Genomic DNA, 21,638 nt, shown 5'->3' with positions numbered 1-21,638 from the left:
GTTGAGCTTGTAGTTTCAAGAGTAGGTGAAGGAGTGGCAGGAGGAAGACAAGCCAGGGAAAGTCAGAGCAGAAGGAGACCAGATGGAAGCTGGAATCTTATCTAGATAGGTAAGGCACAGAATCCCTGTGTGTTATGTTAAGGAACAGCAGAAAAGATCCAAAATGAGCGCAAGGAGATCAAATGTAGTCGTTGAACGTGCCAAGATCAAAACAAGAAAATCGGACTGATCTTTCATTTAAGCCAAAACTAAATCCTAATTTGAAGTTAAAGAAATGTAGACAAAAGTTCTAATACTGGAAAAAAACAATAACTAAAGCAACTACAAATTCTTTCAGAGACTATCCATCAAACCCAAATAATGAGGAAGTGTCCAGCACAAATTTTATACTGTTGATCTTGTGATGTCAGGTGTAGCACTTTCTATAGTAACATCAAAGCAACACTTTCACTGTTCTATCTTGAAAAAGATTTTAATGATAAAGACCTAGAGAAATGTGGTCAAAATATTGAGCCAAGGTCATTACCAAAAAAGTGAAACGATCTGTCATTAAACCCTAAACATTAATTATAATAACGAAGCTCAGGTTTTAAGAGCCAGAAAATACGAAACCACGTAAATTGCACAGAAAGCTCATTGTATTCAAAGCTCGGGTGAGTCGGGATGGTATGTGATGACCCTTACTGATGGGTCAAGGGGTGTCTGTGGTGAAGTGTGTCCAGGGTCCTAGCGGATTGGAGTGGATGAGGGATATTTTTTAAAATTAGTACGGCTCAGACGTCATGAGTGTGAGTGAATGCTAGAGCGATGAGCGTCCGCAGAGCTTAATGGTGGAACGAACCGATTAGGTATTCACATGCAGGAGGGTGATTGGCCCTGCTGTCCCTCATTGACGCTTGGCGCATCTAGTGCTCTTACAATCACAAAGTGTATAAAAGGCCTGAGTAGGTTGGGGAAGAAAAAAAAAACAAAGAGACAATAAATGAAGGAAAGACAAGGAAGTAAAAACTGAGGCAAAGAAAAATGAGAGGGGAGAAGAATTGGGCAGTAGAGCCAGCACAAGTTGAAGGAGGTGAAGTGGTTGGGACATCCCGTGTTAGAGTAAGGGGAATAGAGCTCCAGGGCTGGATTGCTACTATTTAGCTGTGTAACAGAAGTGATCATGGTCATCAATCATGGTCTTCAGAAGTCTAGCAGGTTAACGATGTAGGTGGTAAGATGAACGAGCCGGGCTCAAAGCGTCCCGGTAGACACAGGCAGTAAAGGATCACATTTGTCAGCATCTTAGCCCTATTGAGCATGGCTAAGGGGTGAGGAGGGTGAGACGGGAGAGAAAGGGAGAAACGCTGCTCACAAGAGGAACGGGACCATTCTGTCTAGAATATTACCCTTGATTTTTACTTACTGTATTTTTAATGGATTTATTTATTGATTTTTATCTTCCTCACTCGGTTTAATGGGTTATTCATTGAAGATTTTTTTTTGTTTTGGACACTATTGGTTTTTAATATCAAAGCACCGTGCACTTTTGCACTTTACTTGTTGGGGCGTCTTTGCTCACCCTAATCCATTTTGGTTAAAACTATCAAAATCCCAGGAACAGGAAGACAACCAAGGCTGCGGGCACCCGGGGTGTCACAGTTCCCATCAGCGAAAATAAGGCATCATGTTATGATGTGAAAAGATTCCAAGCTTTTTAATAAAGATGATGGAAAATAAATAATAACAAAAAGGACACAAACATTATCCCAAAAGGACACATCCGGTTACATAAAAATTAAAAGAAAATTCTGATTGTAATAAAACGGCAGCAACCGAAATAAACAAAATGCTGTTGGGAAAAGAGGTTACAAATGCTCTGCTTTATCCATTGATGGAAAGTGAAAATCGAAGAGGTGGTACTACAGCTTCTTCATCTAACAGTCTCCAAACACATAAGCTAACAGATTAGATTGATAGATTTTAGGCTTGGACCACAGTCTGTTAACATGTGGGATAAAGCACTGATAGGCTGAGTACTGGCTGACTTCAAACACTACCAGTACACTTGGAAAGAACTCCTGCTACGCCTAAAAGCAAAATGTAGAAGGTCCAGGCGATATCAAAATGGAGATGAAACAAAAAAAAAAAACTAATGCTAGTGATGGATTCAGGATCCCCAATAAGCTGAAAAAAGTGTCCAAAAAAAAAGTAAAAAATTATAAACTAAGCACATTCACCTCACTGTGGAGTTAAGCCCACAGGCTGCGTTCTGCCCATTGTTTCCTAATGCCCTGTTCCTAGTCGTTATTTGTATTTCTTTTTTGTGTAATTTGACCTCTTTGCTGTTATTTCTGAGTTTGGGGATGGCTCAAGAGCCCCCCACACCACCCATCATCCATAACACATAAAGCTAAAGAGCCCCCTCTTAATATTCATTATTACATGGCATATAGCAATTTGTTTTTGGATGCCTTTCCACCGTCCGTTCTTCATTTTGGACCCGAGGGGTCAGGAGTGTTCAGGGCCCCTCAGGGAGGAGGTATCATCTTCGTCAGACGTGTTATTCACATAATTTGAGTTAACATACTGTATGTCCTGTAGTTAATTTGGTATGAAAACACAATTACAAGGTGTTTTGGGAACAGACAAAATGAAATTACAATGGATTGGCCCCAGGATGTTTGGGCAGAATCTATTAACCACAAAACTCTTTCATAATCAGCAGCAGCTGAGAGATAACGTGAATGGAGGTCTAGCGTTGTGTTTCAAAAGCGACTCCCAGCTAGGCACCTTCCCACACATGTGGGATTAAAGAAACGACACACTTCCCCTTTTTTGGTTAGCCGTGGTCCATTTGGCATTCTTAGCAACACTTCAGAGCCTTTGCAATTTTATGGCATTAAAAACCCTGGGTTGCAGTCAGTATTTGTCTAGCAAAACTCGTTTAAACAGTTCCCTCTGTCTTCAAGCATGCCTCCTCTGCGCCAGTAACTTTGTTCAGTTGCTTAAGTAAACGGGGCAGATGGAAAATCAAACAGTCACCCTTGTATGATTTATTTGGACAAGTGGTGCAAGGACTGCCTAGCATGAAAAGGTGACTTGGATTTCCATTTTTATTGCTTTCTAATCAACTTCAGCATCCTGAAATGTGCTAGCAAATAACATTTGCTTTTCAGAAGTATGAGACACACGTTTCCCAGCAGGGTCGATGAGGACAAACGTTTTTGAACTGCTATGGTATTTCAGCCATTATTCACCAGTCAGTTTGGCCATCCTTGTGCCTGAATGACGTGTGTGTTTCTTTTGTATCCTTTCAGTTCTTTTGTGTCTGATTTTTCGATTACAGGCTCAGGGCGAGTCATCACCTGTCTCCAGAACAATTAAGCTCAAGACAGATATACCGTCTGTCCATTTCGTGAATATATTTGCTGCAATTCCAGGAATCATACAGAGCCACAGCCTGTGCCAGCTCTAATGGATGAGGTGCCAGTCTGCACTCACTCACGCCAGGCACTATGGTCACGATAATTAACTCAACACGAGCATTTTTGGAATGTGTGAAGAGAAAAACACATGGAGAGAGCAGGCAAACCTCAGGAAACTGAACACGAGGTCCTGAAGCACCAACCTCTTTGTCACAGTGTTGTTATGGTTGTCGGTGCATTGAATCTGCTGAACTTAATGTTGGATTGGCATGGAGCCACAGCCTACCCCCAGCAGCTTTGGACACGGCCCTGGATGGATATGGTGCCAGTCAGCACTCACTCACATAACAACAACCTCAAATCCACTTAATCCCATTCAGGTTGTGGATTTAGGGGGCTATCTCAGCAGCACTGGGTATAAGGGAAGAACCAGTCGTGAATGGAGCACTGTTAGTAACAAATAGACATACTGCCCCAGTCTAAAGTGTCATGGGTGCTTCAGAAGTTTTATTAATCCCAAACAAAGCCTTCCTTAAGGTCTTGTTACGTGATGCTAACTGACAGGATCCATTTGCAGTGCCCACTTGATTGAGAAATAAGAGAAAAACCCAGACAGAGACCACAAAGACAAGAGCAGGGCATGCAATTCAAATCCAGGGTGTTGGATACATGGGACAGCAGTGCCAACTATCATACCATTCACCACTTTCTCATACTGGGACAATTTTGTCCCAGCGTTTAACATAATATGCACTTCAATAGGAATATACGAGGACACTGGAGTTGCAATATCATGTACTGGCTGGTGCCTTCATAATGGCGGTTGTTATAACAGTTTAGAGATATATTTTACTGTACAGTTGTAGCTCAGTCATACTCTGAGACACAGGCAAGAACTGAAGTGACAACCCTGGCATTTGAAGTGCAATTGACACTACACTGTTCAGTCAGAGAACACCTACTTTAAGAGAATGTAGTAACCCATCTTGGAAACTAAACATTAGAACATTAAAACACTCTAGACAAGAACAGGCCATTCAGCCCAACAAAGCTCGCCAGTCCTATCCACTTATTCTTCCAAAAAAAATATCAAGTTGAGTTTTGAAAGTCCCTTAAGTCTTACTGTCTACTACACTACTTGGAAGCATATTCCAAGTGTCTATCATTCATTGTGTAAAGAAAAACTTCCTAATGTTTGTACGAAATTTACCATAAACAAGTTTCCAACTGTGTCGCCATGTTCTTGATGAACTCACTTCAAAATAACAGTCTTGATCCACTGTACTAATTCCCTTCATGATTTTAAACACTCCAATCATGTCACCTCTTAATCTTCTTTTTTTTAAACTGTATAGACTCAGCTCTTTTAATCTTTCCTCATAATTCAACCCCTGTAGCCCTGGAATCAGCCTAGTTGCTATTCTCTGGACCTTTTCCAGCACTGCTATATCTTTTTTGTAGCCTGGAGACCAAACCTTCACACAGTACTCCAGATGAGGCCTCACCAGTACATTATAAAGCTTGATCAGAACCTCCTGTGACTTGTACTCCACACATCAGGGTGCTATATAACCTCACATTCTGTTAGCCTTCCTAATGGCTTCTGAACACTGTCGGGAAGTCGATAGCTTAGAGTCCACTATGACTCCTAAATCCTTCTCATAAGGTGTACTCGTTTTTCCAACCACCCATTGTGTATTCAAACCTCACATTTTTACATCCTATGTGTAATACTTTACATTTACTGACATTAAATTTCATCTGCCACAAGCTCTTAAAGCTGTGAGGCAGCACTGCTGACCTCTGGCCACAATGGTCATTCATCCTTCCATCACTTTTTTTAACCTGCTTAACAGAATCACAAGAAATAAACTACTCACTTGTGCCAGGCCAGCAGAGAACAAATCAATGAACCTTTGAGACATGGGCACCAAGAGAAAATCCACAGGAAGAAAACATGTAAAGCCCACTCTCATAATCCTGGGCCTGAAGCTGAACCCTGGACCTCGGAGTTAATAAGATAACTGTGCTAACCACTGTGCTGCAGGATGGCCCAGAATGTTTCGAAAACACTTTAGAAGGGGGGCTACCTAGGCTTGCCTCTTAATAATTTGTTTTGAAACAGTCACCGACAAGCTTCTGCTGCCCCAATTGCACCATGGGGCTGCACGTTTCTTTGCACACTTTTAGTGTTTTCTGTGCTGCTTGATTTTGAGAGGGTAGAATGACAGTGCCTTATCCACACGATCAAGACATCCTGCTTGTATTATTGTAGGCTACCACGGTAAGCAAGGCTTAGTGACTTCCACATCTCTCCTGACACACATAACAGTTGCTGCATTCGGAACAGTGTTTAGGAGACCAGCGTCTTTCTTATCTTTCTACTCGATCACAATCATGTTGCCTTTTTGCGACGCAGCTACTGCTGCACCACAGTGAAACTTCGTGCTACTAAATTTACTAGATGGAAATTCGGTCATACAGTGCCATATGCATCAGGTCTTGCTCTCCGTGTCAACATTTGATGATCAATTCACATTCTTGTCACTATCGCTTGATTCGACTACTGATTCAGTCTGTTTGTTCTAAAACCTGGTGTTACAGCTTCTTATTGAGACGCCATTGTGATTTGATTGAAGGCTTCATCCAACTCATGAATTTTGATTAGTTACCTTCGACTGCCAAAGCGCATGGTAATATTATTGATTTTTTACACCACAATGCTATTTTATCCACTAGAAGGCAGCAGAATACTGTTCTGTGAGTTACTGAAGCAGATTATTACCGTTACCCCAAGTCTGACTCGGGCTTAACTGTAATAACACAGAATTCTGGGCCCGAGTCATTCTCGAGGTTAATGACTGGTGGCCCACTCAGGACTAGTTCCTGCTTTACACCCTATGCTGTCTGGATAGGTTCTGCACTCCCTATTGTGTTATAAAGGCTTTGTTTGCTTTAAATAGCAATGGTTGACTTATAGAGTAAATATGCCAAGCTTGTCTTCTAAAGTGTTTCTTATACAAATTCAAATAGCAACTCAATGTCTTTCTTCTAGTATAACTTAAAATATTCATTAATGCATCTGTTTTTTAATCCGCTTATCCAGTAGGATTCTAAACCTGACAAACAATACTATTTTAACTAGTGACTTCATCTAATTTAGCTTGACAGCACAGTACTGTACATCTCTAAACTTTAAAAGCCACTCATGGTTAACAAATAAATATCTTCGAAAATGAAATGTTTTGGTTCTCTCTACAATTCTGTGTGTGCAATATGCCTGGAAATGGTGAAGTAATCAGAACAGTCAGAACTTTGAATTGAAGAAATAGTCCTTAGCTCAATGTACCACTCACCAGTGACAACAATTTGAATTTTGCCTTGTACGTATTCCTAAGGAATGTATAACACAAAGCCGTACAAACAGGCATGAAATGCATTCCGTGAATATGTAAATAGTAATAAACACCCACCAAAAATTCCAATTCAGATTTTAAGGCTGATGCAGATGTGCGTGTTTATAACCATATTACAGCATTCATTTAAATACTACACTTTGGCATGCAAGCACGTGTTTCATTTCCTCCCTCTCCAACGCTCAGTAAACTTTATAAATATTTTTGGTATTTATTTGTAATTGCTAGTTTGTACACATTGCCAAGCATATGTTACTTGGTTTAGAGCAACCTCAAGAGCAAATGTTCAAGTTCTTGAGACACAAAACCAAAGATAACAAATCCACAATGAAGATAGCATTTACTCAAAATGTTGTGTTTTAAAGAAGTATTTTCTGCTTATTTAATTACATGAGAAGTTATGCAAGCATACAAGTAAATATACAACAAAAATGTAGGCATACCGGTTACATATATACATAGTAGCATGTAAGCATAAAGGTTATTTATGCACATTTCTTTTCTGCTTACAACCACAAGTGCTGAGCACCCATCTAGTATCACCGCCATCTCTCCATGGATGGCAGGATGTGTTCTTAACTGCTGGCCTTTCTTTAGACGCACACTTTTAACTAAAAGATTCAAGAACCGAAGAAAGCACCATCTACGTTACGTGGCACCAGCCTTGCCAATGTGCCCTGAACAGCTGTGACCCACCCCTTACCTTCTGATTGGTCAGCTGTAGTGGCAGTGATTTTGATTCTGCCTTAAGTACCACAAGCTTTGTTTGACAGAACTCTTTCTGATTAAGTGAATAGCTTTACTAAACAGAAAACTATTGTACAGTACAAGTAGGACCAAATTCACTTAACTGTCATAAAGTAATCCGGATGATAGGGCGACACGGTGGCGCAGTGGGTAGCGCTGCTGCCTCGCAGTTGGGAGACCTGGGGACCCGGGTTCGCTTCCCAGGTCCTCCCTGCGTGGAGTTTGCATGTTCTCCCCGTGTCTGCGTGGGTTTCCTCCGGGCGCTCCGGTTTCCTCCCACAGTCCAAAGACATGCAGGTTAGGTGGATTGGCGATTCTAAATTGGCCCTAGTGTATGTGTGGTGTGTGGGTGTGTTTGTGTGTGTCCTGCGGTGGGTTGGCACCCTGCCCGGGATTGGTTCCTGCCTTGTGCCCTGTGTCGGCTGGGATTGGCTCCAGCAGACCCCCGTGACCCTGTGTTCGGATTCAGCGGGTTGGAAAATGGATGGATGGATGGATGGACGATTCACTATATGACTATGGCACCTACACAGACCAACACTATCAGCACTGTCTGGGCCATCACTTAAAAAGAAACAAATATAATAGTTTTAAGATAGATAGACAGACAGACAACCTTAACTTGTGGAGGCAACACAGAAGAACATCCCAGACAGGACACCAGTCCTTCACAGAGCAGATTCAGATGTGCACTTGCATCTGACCAGTTTACATTTGCCAGTCCAGTGGCCACACAGGAGAAGGTACAAACTTCACACCCCACCTCAGCATTACGCTGCTGTGCAGGTTCAGATTGATCCCCACTAACTGCACTGGATATACTTAAAGGTATGGTGTCACATTAATGCATTGTTATTTGTGTATTTTGTATTTTCTGTTTTTCTCACATAAGGATTCAATTTCTTTGGTTCATTTTTTATATTGATACAATATGACAATGTTTATTTTGGCTCATGTCTTGTTTTCTTTGTTTACCGTTGAAAGGTGTTGCATTACCGTGATCATCACGCTCATATAAAAACATGACGGTCACTGCTTGTATTTTCCTCAGTTGATATACTATTCTCATAGCTTTTCATATCACAGATAGATTCTCATTCAAGTAGCATCTAGTGCTTGAGTGACCATTTCCAAATTTCCAGAAAGTAGGACATTGGATACATGGGTCTCAGTCATGCACGCAGTATATTGATTATTTCAATCTAATTTTTCAGTTATATTAGCTTTAAACCATTTTGTAGATAAATGCAAAAATGCATACAGAAGATGATCACTATAGTTATCTTATTAGGTAAAACTTCTAACATATTTTTTGCCAGGTCTCTCTCTCTATCTGTCTCTGTATGTGTATATATATATTGTAAGAGAAGGCCGGCAGCTCAAAAATGGAAGGATGGGGGAAGACAGCTACTTGTTGACACTGCCTCCCCCAAAACGTTAGATGGCAGGTTCCCTTAAGTACTTCCGGGCTGATTAAAGAACTTGAGTTATCCATCTGAAGCGGAAGTGCTGGCAAGTCATGTGGCAGGAAGAGCAGAAGCACTTCTGGGATGGACACTATTTCAAGGACTGCTGAGACCCCAGAAAGCGAGCCAGAGTCTGGTGGAGGTGGACAAAGCTTGCTGGGAGGTGTGGAAGAGAAGATAGAGAGAGAGATTTATGTTTATTATTGTGCTTGGTGTTTCACTTCCCTGTGATATTGTGGCTGTGGTGCTTTGGGCACTATTTATAGAAGAAAATAATTAGAACACTACTAATTGCTTTTATATTTGTGTCCTGAGCATCTGTCTGTTGGGGTTATAGGGGCAACAGCAACCCCTAGTGTCTTGCAATATATAAATAAAGTGGCTGGTATGGACAGTCGTTGGCAGAACCGTGTTATTCAATTGGACCTTTTTCCTTACTGCCAATCCCACAGTGGAATAACGTGCAAGAACACGAAAGTTGTCTTTTCTGCTACTACCAATGAATCCAAAGTTTTTGACACATTGAAAGTTAAATGTAGTTTTTCTTTTCAGTGTTTATTTATGGTGAAGGGTTATGATTAATGAATGCTTGACTCATGGGCCAACAAAAAATGAATTCAACCTTACATGAATACACAATCAAAAACACACATTGTCTTGCACTATAAGAACTGAGCATGTGGAACTGCACACTCCACTCCAGCAATAACTCATGTAGTCCCATCACCGTGATCTCTATCAGCAAGCGTGCCAGCCTCTTGGTTGAACTTTATTGCATACTGGCAGGCTTGCCATCTGAAGCATTGTGGTGGCTGGCAGATCGGTGCACCAGCTTTGATTCAAGCAAAAACAAAGACATTCAACCATCTTCACAGCTCACTACAGCTTTGTAATCTAACCTGCACTGAGCAGAGTCCACTCATCTGACTGTATCAAATTCTGTCTCTAAGAGAGTCCAAGAGCAAAAAGGCTGTTATGTTCCCTGCATGCAGTGCAAAATTACAAACTCTATCATGATCACCGGCATCTATTCTCGCTCTCACACAGTTAATTCTACGGACCAGGCTCAATTCCTGGGATCCTGCCAATCCTCCAAAAGGAAGTCAAATCAATATCCAGCTTGAGGGGGCACCTAGTGCTGGGCTTTGGTTTTTGGCTTTGACTTCCAATTTACAGTTTGTCTTTGCCTCTTTCATTTTTGGCTTGATTGACACTTGAGTTGTCTGATCAGGCCTCTCTTCTTGTTAACCATCTCCTGGCTACTGAAATTGTCAAAACAATCCCCTGACACATTCTGTGTCTCAACACATGGTACGTGTTATTTTGTGCACTGTGTATGTTAAATAAACCACAAAGGAGAAAATACCAGACCTCCATGGACTGAAGAGCTGAAAGGAGACACAAAGGCATCTTAGTCTGGCAAGACAATGGCAGACAGGCAAAATTAGAGGGAAAAAAACATTCTCGGTTTAAAAAATGAGCAGCGATAGCCCTTTAATTCTGAGTAAGCCTCCCAGCTTTCTACATACAGCAATGAGTGAGAGTCATCATAACACCATTGTCATGACTAGATCCCTTTTTTAAGCTTGTTAGACTGTCACAGTTTTAGGCACAGGACTTGCTATCAGATATCCAGCGTGTTTAAAATGTGTTTAAAGGCAGTCACGTCATGACCTTGCTACTTGTTTAATTGCCTTTAGTTTTAGTCATATAAATGTGTCCTAGAGAAGTCCTTCAGATTTGAGATACGGCCTGTGCATAAAGAATATGAAAACACACTCTAAGAAGGAGCCCTGTAGGATTAAGATGTGCAGTCACACCACAGTTAGCTTCAAGGATTACTGGGACGCCCTTTTGCCTCCACAGGCTGAGCGGTTCAGTTGTCTATCCTGTGGGTGGGCTGATCAACAAGAGGTGACCGTTTTGTGTTCAGGAGTGCACTGTATACACACATGCAATCACTCACTTTATGTGGATGTAAAATCAAAAGTCCAGGTTTGTAAAGTTGTTTGTACAGCAAACATCCCAAGGCTCTTTACAAATTGAATTATAATTCGCTTATTTAGTGAGAGTGCTGGTAGCGTCACACTGGCAGTCAGAGGTTGACACTGAACCCATTTGGAGATGATAGATAGATAGACAGACAGACACATGAATTATAAAAAAAGAAATCTGGCTAAAGATAAGAGATCAGTCACAGTAAGGCACTATAAAGGTGTGTTATCATCGGTATGAAGGAGCCCCAGTAGTGTTTTTTGAGACACTTTTGCTGAATAATTTGTTAGTTGATCTCACCTAATTCTAGTGTGTCAAAGAGAGGATCGGCAACTGCCCATCGCCGGTGTTCGGTTTTGTCTTCTTTCCCTCCTTTACTACTATTTCTAATGGGTCAACAGTCCAATCCAAAATGGAGGTTACCTTCTTAATCAGCTAGTGCCTCTCTTTAAGTGATGTTACTGGCTGAGTATGACACAGCATGGAAAGTTGCACTGGCTGTCACCGAGTTATGATCTGCTATTACAACTATCAAAAATACTTGTGTCAGATTGACCTTCCATCCCACTGAACCAGTAGAAAACTGCGCAGCTTAGCCTTTGAAGGTAAAGGAACGTTCCTATAATCCATGAAACTAGTTGTGGTGTAACTGTAGTTTCTCAGTGTATTCTGTGATGAGCTGCTGTCCAGTGTGGGGTCGGTTATATAGCGTCTGTTGTGTGTACAGAGCCCAGTGAAATTCTTACTTGTAAGTGCTAATCAACAGGTAACACGTCATCATTCTCCTACAGTGTGTCATTAACAGGTTACTGCCTGGGATAAACTGCAACTCCTATGTAGCCTAACACTGTAGTAAATGGAACTTAGTGGTGAGACTGTTTTGGTCAACAAGAATTTCAAGTTTGTCATGGGGCTCATCCTTGACAGTCAGAGGAGATCATGTGCCATTAAATTGAGAGCATCCTGGGAAATAACTACTTCACAAATGGAAGTGAGGTGTTGCTTTGTATCTAACACATTTGTAGAAGATGGAGGATGGACAGTTGGTCAACTTGTGCATAGCATAGCAGTCTCAAGGATAAATAATAATTTCTATCTATCTATCTATCTATCTATCTATCTATCTATCTATCTATCTATCTATCTATCTATCTATCTATCTATCTATCTATCTATCTATCTATCTATCTAGGGTTTTAATTACATGCCCTGTTATTATCTTTGTGGTCTCTGCCTGGGTTTTCCTTTCATTTCTCATTCGTGTTAGCATCATGTAACAAGACCTTAACAAAAGCTTTGTTTGGGATTACTAAAACTTCTAAAGCACCCATGACACTTTAGATTGGAGCAGTATGTCTATTTGTTACTAACTGTGATCGATTCAGGACTGCCTTATACCCAGTTCTGCCAAGATAGCCCCCTATTTCCACACCTTGAATGGGATTAAGTGGATTAGAGGTTGTTGTTATGTGAGTGAGTGCTGACTGGCACCACATCCATCCAGGGCCGTGTCCAAAGCTGCGTGGGGTAGGCTATGGCTCCATATACTAGACTGTACTATAGACGGTGTTGTAGTGAAGTCTTAGGACTGTGATTGCTTAAAGGTCAGGGTGATTGTAATGTTCTACTAATTCATGTGTGGGTAGTGGCAACTCAAAACACCATTTCAGTTCAACAGCATGGAGAATTTCAGGGGCTTAAGGCCTGGGAGTGTGTGGCAAAAGCTACAGTCAGGGGCACCATCTCAGTCGCTCAGACGGGAAAGGAAGCATGCCTTGGGTGGACTGTCATGTTTCTCCAGGGTACTAGAGAGCAGACATCCCATCTTCAAACAAGGCTGTGTGACCCTCAAATCAAATGTTGTATTTCATTCTGGTTTTATCATGGTGAAGGAGAGTGGAAATATGTTGCAAGTAGGAATATATGTGAATGTGACCAAACTACTACTTCGAGTACTACATCATCTACTGATACTTGTAACTACTTCTAGTCCTTCAACTACTACCTAAGACTCAGGGGTGCAGGATCACCAAGGGCCACTAGAGGGAACCTGAGCCTGGTGTTCCTGGAGTAAATACAGGACCTTCTCTGACCCCAGAAGATATTCTAAACTCTTTCTGAATGAGAACACGTGAAAGGTGGTTAAGGTTTCCGCAAAAACAGAATTTTGGGGAGCTGGGAGTTGGCACAAGAATGGTTAGAAAAAGCTCGACTGGCAGGAGGAGAGAAGGTCAGAGAATACTAGAGAGAAGAGTGGATGGTGAGAAGTGAGTAAAAGTGCAAGGTATTTTGTGGATGTAAATGAACAGACCACCTTACCTGACAGACGGGGCATGTAACTGACATATGAATGTTCTGAAAAACAATAGGAATTGGGTTTACTTCTGTCCTTTTATTCTGTGTTTGTTTCTCCTCTTGTCACATTTATTTTTACATAAAATACACGGTGATGATAGTGTACCCTCGCCTTCTAAGGATTATTCTGAGCTGTGGACTACTCAAGGTTGACCCCCTCAATCAACATATCTATCTATCTATCTATCTATCTATCTATCTATCTATCTATCTATCTATCTATCTATCTATCTATCTATCTATCTATCTATCTATCTATCTATCTATCACATATAGTACTTTCATATCTGTCTTTATGTCTCATGTAGTGCCTTTCATTTACTGCCTAGCTACAGTATCTATCCGATATACTGTATATGCTAACTTAAATTAATTGAAACAGAAATAAAAGGTAGTAAAAACTTTTTACAATGTAAACTATAAGAATGTGTAAATTATCTTAATGACAGGTTAGTGTGCTCTAAGAGAACTGGCACGTTTGTTTATGAGATTATATTATTACCTTTTTTCCTCTTATCAGTTTGTACCTTGTGTGCCTTTTGCTTCCACGCATTATTATTATTTTTACTGTACACGTTCCAGAACCTTTTGCCCAGGGTGTCAAACTAGATGAGGATGAATTAAAATTGTTTATCTATAATTTTATGCAATTTCAACGCTAGTAGCTTAAGTGAACTTGCTCAAGGCTACACTGTGAGTCAGAGTTGGAAGCTGAGCTGGTAATTTTATGGTTTAAAGGCCATTGCCCTTCCACTAGGTCAGACTTCCTGTATACAATCTGAGGGTCCGCTCTGCATATGTTAGGTGTTTGGGGGCTTTAAATTGTCCCGGTGTAAGTTAGTGTGCCTTGTTGCTCCCTGCCTTGCACCCATTGCTATTAGGATCAGCTCTGACTTCTGTGACCCCAAAATGGGTCAAGTGCATAGAATAAAATGAATGAACGGATGGATGTGCATATAATGCCACGTGACAAACATGCAGTAAACAAAGTACTACTTTTATTTTTTAATATTGTTTTGATAACTTTTGTTGTGGCATCTTTCAAATCATTTCACAGGGTATTGTTAAGATAATAAGCACCATAGTTTAAAACATTGTAAAACATACACACTCGTGTCTAAGAAGCATTTCTTTTCTGACATTTGTCTGAAAGTTGCAGAGGAGCTGGTACAGCGGTTACAGTACTTGCCCAATGTTGGACATTTGTAACTGTCCTGGTGCCAGCCTGCTTACACGGTGCCTTCAGTACATAGATAATATATTGTATTAAAAAAAATGCCATGTTGACCACAGACATTTCAGTGCATCTCCCGCTGAAAGGGGGCGGCCACTGCCTGGAATGCATGTCTTTAGGAATTAGGCAAGCCATGAAGTAACGAAGAAGGAGGCACTCTGTTTACAAATCGCGGACTTTGTTATCTCTGTCTGCGCAGTACGTGTTCACCAGAAGGAAGATTAATGTCTTCCAAGAGGGCTCTTTAGGAATTCAGTGATGCCGATAAAGCCGAGACTTAGAGGGACAGGGTGGCGGTGGGGTGTGGTGCGGTGGGAGGGGGATCATTGCCTGCCTTTTGGGTTATTTCAAGTCATTTGGACAAACTACATTTTGGGAGTTTTGAAGTACTTGAATGAGGGCATCATGAAGGCAGTAGGCACGTCATTGTGTTTCAGACTCCACTAATTTGGGATTGCTTACAAGATCTTCTCTGTGGTCTTTCTTCTTCTTCCATCTTTATTATTATTATTCAAGTTTGGCTTTTTGTCGTTTTTGTTTGTGAAAAAGGATATTTTTTGGTACAGATTTGATGTTAACTTCTAGTAGTTATATCATTTAACTATAATGGAATGTGCCCCACCCATAACCTGAAGTGTCCAGGGTTCAAGTCCTGTTTCTGCGCTTTTCTGTATCCAGCGGAGGGCACATGCTCCCTGTGAATGTCTTACAATTGTAGCCATATTCGAGACAAAATATATCCTTCATAGTAATTATGATGGAGATATTAAGACAAGCACATCATGGTGCAAAAAAAATGGATATATTTAACTTGATTTTAAATACTGCATTTCCTCCAATAAGAAAACAATTGGGGAAGCCCACAGGATGGTACAGTTGTCTTCAGATGTTTCAGTGGGGTCTTCAATGAACATATGTCCATCTTCAGAGGAGTCTGAGACATTATCTTCGATCCAAACAGCAGGTAATGTCCTCCATCTGTCCATAAGAAAGGCTTTTGTCTCCTCCGAGGATGGTCGTATGCTCATCAAAGACCATTGCTATTACTCAGAGAGATATACCATAGTGACTCAATTTATGACTACAATTCTAAAACCACCCATTCCCAGGGAGCATGCGCCACCTGCTGGATACATCTCCCCATACCCGCCTGGGATTTCATTCTTGTATGACAGCATCCCAAAGATATGTTTGTTGGGTAGCTTAGCCATCCTGAATTTGCCCTGTGTTTGTGTTGGTGAGTGGTGATGGCCCATTCATGACTGGTGGGATAGGCCTCAGCCCCTAATGACCCCTGAAATATAGTAAGTGAACTTGCAAATGTTATGTTAGAAATTAATTTAGGTACAGAGGAATATAACCTCCTTCTTTAATCTATTTATCTATCTTAGCAAACTTTGGAGGCTCTGAGCTTTCGGCTTTGAGATTTAACATGGCAACTAAGTGAAGGACAAACAATACTGGTTGTATACAAATAACGAATGTATTCCGGGGCATATCATTTGCACATGCTTGTCCCACTAAGTCTTTTTAATGAGGCGGGTGAGCCGTTGCCGCTGTATTTAATTATTCAAAGGTCTTCCATCTGCTGTACTGTATGTCTGCTCTTAAAACAGAATATTGGTGCCTGGAAAAGAGGAAAATCTGCTAATAAGGATGTCATCATCCTCCAAGCGTAAAGTGCTCCTCCAGCACGTCTGGAGGACTGCTAAATAAGGAAGATTACTAGAATTAAATAAAAGGCCAGGCAAATAAACAACAAAAATCAGCTCTGCTGCAAAAATGTGAGTTCCAGCCAACGCCGATTTCTCAGCGGGCAGTTTTGGAATTACCACACTCACTGAACAGGGGGCAATTCTTTTAAAGGGTTTCAAAATCACTCTAGTTCAGAAATGCATGTTAGTACGTAAGTTCACAATAAGCTTGTTGAAATATTTTTCTTTTTTTTTTTTGGACTTTAGGTCAAAGTAAAACTTTCTCTGCTGTGCCCTTCAGTTTTTTTCTTTTTCTGAACAGTCATATCTATCGCCAAATCAGATATGTGTCAATAATTAACCTTAGCCTTGATATTTGGGTTTTGTGGTGCTACAGATGTGTATGCTCACTCTATCAAATGTTATTTCTTCTAACACCTTGGACTGCCATTAGCACAACAGAGTGCCTTAGAAGTTAACAGCAGGTGGACTCGGCTGCATTAAAGGCATACATGTTTGCTATAGGAATTAGCAGATTAATTCCCTCTTATTTTATCATGTATGTTATTTACAGTAATAATCCATTTATATATTAAATTGTAACAATTGCAATGCCAACAAAGACCTGCAAATATTGTGTGTATGTGAAAACCAGTTGCAGGGGTTGAAATGAGATTAATTGCAGGCAGTGATACATCCTCACAAACTGCCAAAGACAAAGATGTGCCTCTTTCTTTGGAGTCTTTTTTATTTCCAAAAATATGGCTATCTGCTGGAGATGACACATTTAGGACATGCCCTGCACGTCTGTACTTCATGGCTGGTCATGCTGGCATCAGATAAGAGCACAGAAATGAAGAATACTGGCAAAGAAGGCATTTGGGGTAAGGACCACAGCTCCAGGTTTTTCATTGCACAAATCCTCTTTATTAAACAAGCTAACTGTGCAAGGTGGAAGCAGTCACCGACTCAGCAGCAAACTAGAGATAATCGGATCATTAACTCTTCAACTCCTATCCCCAAACTACCCAGTTAATCCACTGATGTAATGGAATTATGATTTTTATCCAACCATGACCAATCTCACTTTCAGTATTCCATTTTTAATTGCATTTTACTTCATTGGCATCACACACACTTTCATTTAAAACATATATATAGCTGTGTACATGAGTATACACAGACACAGACACAAGTATATACTGTATACATCATTTTCACAAATCAAATAAATCTTGGAGATATGGGGGAAATTCAGAAAAAACTCATATAGATATAAGGAAAACATTCACACTCCAGACTTTGACCTGGCTGGCAATCAAACACACATCCCTAAAGCTGTGACGCTACAGAGAAAACCACAACACCTCCATGTCCCTCTTTCACCACTCAACCTAGGATGTTTGCTTTTGAGATGTAGGAGAAAACTGAAGTACCAGAGTAATAATGAGGGACAGGGCTAAAATGTCCACACTGCATACACCCAGGCAGACAGCGATCTGACTTTGAATCCAACGCAAGTCCCCAGAGCTGTGATACAGAAGTTCTAACCACTTCACCGCCGTGCCTCCCCTCGACCCAGCAACCTATGATAAATGCTTTTGGGATGTAGGCGGAAACTAAAGTGCACAAAGTTACAGGAGTGGGATATGTGCACAGCATACAGTGAGCTGGCTTGGAATCGAACTCGGGTCTCCAGAGCTTTATGGCTGTACAAACGCATTTTAACAGAGCAAGTTTAATAAATTACCTTGAACCCAGAGACCAAATTTCACAAGGCTAAAAAACAAAAACGTTTTTCAAAATGGATATGTAATGTCACCCTGTGTATATACTATTCACTTTATGTACATGATCTCATGTACTGTATGTATTTTACACACACACACACACACACACATATATTTTTTACACGTACATATATTTTAAATATGCATTGTCTCTATATCTCGGTTGCTTATACCAGAATTTTTTGGCTGCAAGGAAGAAATCAAACCCGTCTGGGACACCATCTATTATCTAGCATTGCATATACAGTATATATATATATATATATATATATATATATATATATATATATATATATATATATATAATGTTTGTATAGGGCAGTGCAGTGGTAGCGCTTCTGCTTCATAGTAAGGAGACCTGGGTTCATTTCCCAGGAGTTTGCATGTTCTCCCTGTGTCTGTGTGGGTTTCCTCCGAGTACTCCGGTTTCCTTCCACAGTCCAAAGACTTGCAGGTTAGGTGAATTGGCGATCCTAAATTGCCCCTAGTGTGTGCTTGGTGTGTGTGTGTGTGCCCTATGGTGGACTGTCACCCTGCCCAGGATTTGTTTCCTGCCTTGCGCCCTGTGTTGGCTGGGATTGGCTCCAGCAGACCCCTGTGACCCTGTGTTAGGATATAGCAGGTTGGATGATGGATGGATGGATGGATGTTTGTGTATGAATATATATATATATGTGTTTGTGTATGAAAATATATATATATATAAATATATATATATTTATATATATATATATACTGTGTGTATATGCAGTATACAAGGAAAAATTATAATTTGTATCCATATCTATCTATCTATCTATCTATCTATCTATCTATCTATCTATCTATCTATATAGGATAAATAATAATTTGTATCCTTATTGTACATACAGGCATGCAAACATATATGTGTGTATATAAACAGTATGCACGCCTAATGCATGCTTATACTAATATAAATATATACATACATATGTAGTGGATAAAAAAATATATATTTATACATAATCACTTATGTTTACATGCCCACATAGACAAAAGTGCTGATTTTAATGAACTCATGCGGTGTTAAGAGTTATATACTGTTTAGATAGGTAGATAGTGAGAGTTTGTGTGTGTATGCATATATGTGTATATTATATACTAATTTTATATTTCACTACATGTTTCCAGCAGGCAATAGATACTCACTAAATGAATGGATGGATGACTACACATCATAGTTAAGTTTTATGAAAAAATCCTCTGTGAACTTTGCAATGGATGAACCGCTTTCACATAATGGACTGAAGAAATGTTTACAAAACAGCATAAAACGAGCATTTCAGGAATTTGCTTTTCCACCACTAAATAAGTGTGGTGGATGCTGTACAGAAATACTTTGACTAAAATCCCAATAGATTGTCATTAAATAATGTGAATGATGATAGGGTGCTGAAATAAGTATACTGTATGTGTGGAGTATGTCTGCTTAGCTCTGTCTGTACATTTGCTATTTACCAGCAACTTGTACTATTTGCACATGCTTTTAATTAATTTGCATATAATAAAAGAAGGAAAAAATGTTTTTTTTTACTTAAAATACATCCTTAAAGCAATTAATTTAGAGGAAAAATTGGAAATAAACACCTTAGCTGTGTGCAAGTGAAGAAAACATCTGTTTTCTTTCTTAGCCTTCAAACAATTTCCTCATACTCCATACACGTGCTAATAAATACAAACTTGCATACTTAGCAATGACTCCAGAACTTAGAGACACCGACTCCGCATCCTCTCCCACATCAAACGTACTGCCTAATGCTTAAGCTCGGACATAATGAGAGCTGTCTCTCTCTCTCTCTCTCTCTCTTTTATTTCTCTCTTTTTTCCTCTTTTCTCTCAGTAAAAAGTGTCCATTTACCTTCAGTTGGGTGTCTGCTTGTATTTGCAGGCTTGCCTTTGAGATTATTCCAGCAGCAGGAGTTAAGAAATGACTCCTTTAGATCTCAGCGCCTGGTGGGTCTGTAGAAGGCTGATGCTGCCCATAAGAATCGCTGAGCAGAGGTGAGTGTTGGAACTGTGCCTTGTATCTCCTGCCTCTCAAAGTGTTTGAAGTCTCCGATCTGTTCCTCTCAGTCATGTGCATGTGGATGTTATCACAGTCTGAGGTTTCTATTGGCTCTGATTACTAAACAAATCACAGTGAGCCTCTCTCTCTCTCACCCACTCTATCCCTCCCCCTTTATTATGGTTACTCAGCCAGTCCTCTAAACACATTATTACAACCACTTTCACCGCTCACCACTTTTTTTTTTTTTCCCTTTCTTACTCAATAGCTTCCCCCGCATGTTTCTCGTTTCTCCCTGATGTGACTAGAGCCATGGCTTTCCACCAACTGAATTGGCACCATAAGTTTCCGAGACAGACATAAGGTATTTATTTACATGCTAAGGGCAATAATATGTGACTTAATATCATTCCGGTTATTTATTTTCTTTTAATAATCGGAAGATGTACAGTGCAGTCATCCTCTACCCTGGGTCAGCGTTCCATGCAACTTAATCATTTTATAAATAACATGGAAATCCACGTCGCAGATTTGGAATTTATTCATCATACTTTCAGTGTTAAGCGGCTAGGTGTTTTCTTTGAATAAAAATTTAATTTAACATAGTGGCTTTTAAATGTAGTTGATCAAATGGTATCACGTCATTGGAAAAGTTTCAAGAGAAGTCTTAAATCATGTAACACAGCATTGCTCTACCCTGACCAGTCAAATACATGGCAGTGCGGACACAAAGCAGAAAGCAAACAATGATGAGGTGCCAGTGTAGTACAACACTTACTCAAGTGCAGAAGTCAAATTACAGACGCCACTCTATATAAAGGGAAAAAATGCAAAACTCCAATGGTCACTCAAATCCAGAACAACAGGTTCATGAACACTTTAGGTTCATATCCTACCTCAGACTTTTTCTATGCCGGGTATGCAGGTTCTCTCTGTGGGTAGTCAGGCCACCACCCATATCTCTTTTAATTGCATTGCACTCTGAATTGTGGGGGTTACACACTGGAATCCCATCCAGTGCTGGTTCCTGCCTTGTGCCCATTACTGTCAGGATTGGCTTCTTACCCCACAATAACGACCTGCATTAGGTGGGTATGCTAAAGTATGGATGGTTCACTTCTAAGGCGGACATTCTTTTCTCCATTGCAGCCAATGACACAGAAGTATATGAAGACAAATTGGAGAATAAAACCATATGCACCGGACAAGACCCTAAGTTGGGCTTCTCATGTTTGGTCCTGGAGGGCAGCAGTGGTGGCAGGTTTTCTGTTTCCTGCCAGTTTGTTAATTAGAAGCCAATTATTGTTCAATCAACATTTTTGTGCTTCATTTTAGTGAACTCCCCTGTTCAGATTCCTAACCCATAATTGCTTCTTTTACTCTTAAACAGCTGCCTTGTCGGTTTTAAATTGCTTTTTGTTTTCTTAACCAGCTGCCAATTAACAAAGAGATGCAAAAGACAAAGCAGCCAGCAGTGACCCCCATCTACCTGTATGTGTTTGTCAGGA

At 40.4% G+C, this 21,638-nt stretch overlaps 1 protein-coding gene across 1 annotated transcript in view; it reads right to left on the bottom strand.

Annotated features, from left to right (window-relative positions):
- grem2b (gremlin 2, DAN family BMP antagonist b) overlaps window positions 1-20,257 on the bottom strand; it is a 65,691-nt gene extending 45,434 nt beyond the window's left edge. The window contains exon 1 of the mRNA XM_028820737.2: window positions 19,984-20,257. The gene's annotated coding sequence lies outside the window, so the exon portion shown is untranslated. The remainder of the gene's footprint in view (window positions 1-19,983) is intronic.
- Between the last annotated feature and the right edge of the window lie 1,381 nt (window positions 20,258-21,638).

Source organism: Erpetoichthys calabaricus, chromosome 15 (assembly GCF_900747795.2).
Source record: "Erpetoichthys calabaricus chromosome 15, fErpCal1.3, whole genome shotgun sequence".
Taxonomy (NCBI): Eukaryota; Metazoa; Chordata; class Cladistia; order Polypteriformes; family Polypteridae; genus Erpetoichthys; species Erpetoichthys calabaricus.
Note: the sequence above shows the minus strand (reverse complement) of the source record. Positions and strands in the feature narration are given on the sequence as shown.